At 45.0% G+C, this 4,854-nt stretch overlaps 1 long non-coding RNA gene across 1 annotated transcript in view; it reads left to right on the forward strand.

The window, feature by feature from the left end:
* Positions 1-531: 531 nt before the first annotated feature.
* Positions 532-4,854, forward strand: part of LOC135103683 (uncharacterized) — a 70,916-nt gene continuing 66,593 nt past the window's right edge. Inside the window, exon 1 of the long non-coding RNA XR_010270161.1 lies at positions 532-1,057. This is a non-coding gene — a long non-coding RNA (uncharacterized LOC135103683). The remainder of the gene's footprint in view (positions 1,058-4,854) is intronic.

The following is a 4,854-nucleotide window of genomic DNA, read 5'->3' on the forward strand; positions in this document are numbered from 1 at the left end:
TCACTTGGGGCACGGCGGGGGAGGAAGGGGCCAGGGGGCAGGGGGGGCGCCAGCTGCTTCCTCAGGGTAAAATTCCCACACAGGGTGCTTATTGTCATGACGCAGTGGAGACATGCAGTGTAGGGGATGAACATTAGTTGAATGATTTCAAATGCAAGTCACTGGAGTGGTTTGTGTGTCTGGCAGCACAAAATCAATAGCGGCTCACAGACTCCTCGGTCGCACAAACACGTAGGTCAGATTTCTCTGGCATTCAGTGCGTTTCTATATGTTTAGTACAATTGTCAAGTCGTGGTAAAAATCTTCATCTCTTCCATGTCCTCTTGCATCATCCAGGTGAAATAATTATTAGATACCTGAGGCACTTGATATATACAATAGGGGTGACAACTTACTGACGTTTTAGAATACCTGTACCAATTGCCATTTCCGAGTACCGCGATAAGTGAACTAAAATTTTTCAGACCCTATCACTAGCTGGCCTGAAGCAGACGACGCGCGCAGTGTGAAAGCGAACACAGTACAGAAGTTGTTCGCGCGCCAGCGCAGGTAGAGATAATAGTGGATACAAACTGATAATTAAGGAAACGGCAATTTATTTGATAATTTTATTTATACCAATATACTAGAAATACTATTTTGCTTTGAGGACTTAAATATAAATTCCGTACATGAAGTAATAGCGAGAATAAGTTTCCGTGTGTGAGTGCGCATGCATGGTTGGGCCAGGGAGAGAGGGGTCAAAATGGGACCTGGCAACTGTCTGCCTTTAGTGGACGGCGGTACGAGAGAGTAACTCAGGCCCTCCCGGTGCACTCCCACTTGTCTGGCTTGTGGCTATACAGTTCTTGGTGTTAATAGCATTCCTGATGATTGTGTGGTGTAAGTAGCGTTGTGTTAGATACACTCGTGAGTCGCCCACACCTCAGAGGAAGCTGGGTACCGGAGCAGTGTTGTGATACTGTTCAAGAAAGGCCAAACATCCACTTAGCGACATGGCTACGCAGCCCTCGACGCGATTCAGCGAGAATTATGAGCTGAAGGAGGAACTCGGAAAGTAAGTACAGCCTATTGTCCCTTAGTTGTCCCCCGAGCCTACCCCTGGGGTGTCTGCCTGCCCGACACGGCGCGGCTCGGGTCATCTCGCCACGGGTAGCAGACGACTTCGGGACGCCCCCAGCAGGTGCCCCGTGCCGCCCTGACCTGCCAGGGGGTGCCAAGGTGCCAGGGGAGGGTGTTTGCGGGGTGAGGACGTACTTGGCAGGCAGACTGAAGGCGATGTATGACCGGGTGTCTTGGGAGGGATCGATACGGCAGGGAGTACTGCAGGATCTAGTTGCACGGGTTTTCCCTCCTGTAGGAGCCGCAGGGGACGCAGCGCCGCTGGCAAGACATTCTCCAGCCTGCCATTCACTCCACTCATGACATCGTGGATCATTCTCTTTGAGGGATGGATGAGGTGCGGTGGCTGTGGTGCTGCGGTGTGTGCCTGGCGGGGCGGGAGTGTGTGGTGGGCGGCAGCGGTGGTGGAAGAGGCGGTGGGCTGCCGTGATAAGAGGCCAACATGGTGCCTGTCTTTGGTTCGTGCATGGACGGCGGGGAGGGCTTTCTGCTGCGTCTTGGGAAGGGTTTGGGTGAGGGTGAAGTTGGGTAGGAGAGGTTAGAAAGGGATGGCTATGCTCAGGTTATACAAGTGTGTTATTTGGCACCGTAGATTCTCCTGCTGCTGTCATGTATGATGATTATTATTATTATTATTATTATTATTATTATTATTGTTGTTGTTGTTGTTGTTGTTGTTGTTATGGATTATCTCAACATCCATCATCCTAAAGTGAATGGCATTTCTGAGCTAAGTCAATAACATCAATTATTATAACTTCTTACTTACCGCCCTGAAGAGAAGATACAATGATTTTAGATACAAACAAGATTTAAGAGGTGATTGAATGGCGTTAGATTTGGTTTAGAAATGTTCTTAATTGTGAGGTTACATTTTCAGTGACACATTATTATAGTGACTGCTACCACCATCACCACCACCACCACCAACAACAACAACAACAACATTGCCAATACCACTACTACCATGATCATTGCTGCCCTTGCTACATGACATAATGAATAAGTACTTTACTTGGGGCGCAAGACTACAAACACACACCCCAGGAGTATAAATGAACGTCAGATACTAGAGAGACCCATACGAAGCCATTGCAGAAAGCCAAATACTCGTAGATCAGTCCAGCAGGAGATAATTGACCTGGGAACCTTAACCTTAATTTTGTGTGTCCATCTTGGTGGCCAGTAAATACATTAGCGGGGCCAAGATAAGCAGACCGGGAGGAGGAGGAGGAGGAAGAGGAGGTTACCTGTCAAGACTAGGAAAGCAGTAGCTGAACCAGACCGCCCCATAAGAAGCAAGAGTGGCCATAAAAAAAATAAATAAATAAATAAAAAAAAAGTACAAAAAGTTTGTCTTTGTTGTAATTCCACGTACTTTGTTTTGATTCCATGTGACCAATGCTTGTAAACTGCTGGGGGTTGTGTGTGTGTGTGTGTGTGTGTGTGTGTGTGTGTGTGTGTGTGTGTGTGTGTGTGTGTGCGTTGCTTCCTCTCTCATGCCTCGTGATGCGTGGAGAGGCATAGATTAGCCATCCTTGCGACATACCTACGTATAATACATCATTGGATAGTAGTGGTGGTGCTATAACTGAATTCCCCACCGGCGTGAAGGATGACGTGAACGCACCACAACAACATGCCATACAAGACACCAACCACACGAGAACACCACTGGCAACAAGTCAAAATTTGAACCATTTTCTGCTGTGCTCTTCCCTCATCATTCTCAGTTCTAGAAGAAAAATCGCTTGTATGGACACACACACACACACACACACACACACACACATACAATAAAAAAGGGACAGGATATGAAGTTAATTATACGCTACAAAAATATTTCGGAGATTAACACAAAAAGTAAATGTCCGAAACGTTTGGTGACTGGGGAATAAAGTGACTTATCAGTGAAAAAGCTTAAAAAAATAAAATAAAAAAGACTAAAAGCTTGAAAACGAGAGCGATAAGACGGTCAGAACACAATTCATGGCTTGCCACAACAAATTTCTTGAAAATAAATAATAAACGCATCATGTAAAGACCCACCACACGAGAAATATATACGAAGGGATACCCCATACTTTATTTGAATGGCCAGACGCTTCGATGTCAAACTGAATTCATCACAACTGGCTCAAATGATCTCAGAACATTGATAATAGCAACTCGCATCTTAAAAAAAAAAATAGCACCTGAGATTAATAAAACGCTGAAAAAGAAAGAAAAGAGAAAAGAAAAAAGAAGCCTTAATATTTTCAACATAATACAGTTTAAAATACACGCATTAATTGTCCAATTTCTATATAATGGCAGCAGCAGCTTGAGTCTGTAAATAAACCAACTGAAATAAATAATACGAAAAAAGAAACAGACAAATAGCATAGTCAGAAAAAAAAAGGACGTATTAAGCAAAGTATTTATTGATGAATAGACCAGTAAGAAGAAAAAAAAAAAAAGTAAGAAAACGAGCGAAGCAAAAAACCCTAACACCACCCACGATAAATTGCAGTCACACGTAAGTACATCCACCAACACCAACAGTCACTAAACAACTAAAGAACCCAGTAATCTGACCAATCCCCAATCTTATAATCCCACAACAAAACACACCAGTAACTCAAACAACTCAAACACAAACATCACAAGAGAAAACCACATCAATAGCTCACAAGACGCTTAACTCGACCCCCGGCACCCAACACACCCACCCAACACCCAGCACAAACACACGCATGCACCACCAACAACCGTAACAAGCACAACAGACTCAGAACACTCCCCACTGCACGCCGGCACGCGAGCACACTAACACCCTTAACTGCATAACAATCAGGGGGAACGGAGCGATGTCCAACGAAACGAAATTATAATGCCTCCGTGGATCCAACAATAGAATGGACCGCTAATGTACTCAATGATGTAGCGAGGAGGGTGAGAGAGAGAGAGAGAGAGAGAGAGAGAGAGAGAGAGAGAGAGAGAGAGAGAGAGAGAGAGAGAGGTGAGTCTGAGCACTGTTCACAGGAGAGATTATAGGCACTAGGTAGTACAGAGAAGGAAGAGAGAGAGAGAGAGAGAGAGAGAGAGAGAGAGAGAGAGAGAGAGAGAGAGAGAGAGAGAGAGAGAGAGAGAGAGAGGCGGAGGGAAGAGGGTTTGGAGAGGGAGATCTGCATATTACTGGTGAAGTGGTGTGTGTGTGTGTGTGTGTGTGTGTGTGTGTGTGTGTGTGTGTGTGTGTGTGTGTGTGTGTGTGTGTGTGTGTGTTTAGTTTACTGACAAAATAATGCGCTTACTTGCAATACTACTACTACTACTACTACTACTACTACTACTACTACTACTACTACTACTACTACTACTACTACTACTACTACTACTACTCTTGCTACTACTTATACCACCACCACAACCAACACCACCACTACCTCTTCTATCTGTACTAATATATTACTCAGGAAATTATACATACGATTACCAAACTGATAAACTTACCACCACCACCACCACCACCATCCATACCTATACGCAATCAAGTGCCCTGTCAATCAGCTGGAGTCAACCACCATTAATTGTGAAGTACAGTACCATTACTGCAGATAACAGCATTAGCAGCAGGAGGAAGAGCAGGAGGAAGAGGAGGAGGAGGAGGAGGAGGAGGAGGAGGAGGATGGACGGTTTGTCATTTAAAGGAGAGAGAGAGAGAGAGAGAGAGAGAGAGAGAGAGAGAGAGAG

The sequence above is a fragment of the Scylla paramamosain genome, chromosome 9 (genome assembly GCF_035594125.1).
Source record: "Scylla paramamosain isolate STU-SP2022 chromosome 9, ASM3559412v1, whole genome shotgun sequence".
Classification (NCBI taxonomy): Eukaryota; Metazoa; Arthropoda; class Malacostraca; order Decapoda; family Portunidae; genus Scylla; species Scylla paramamosain.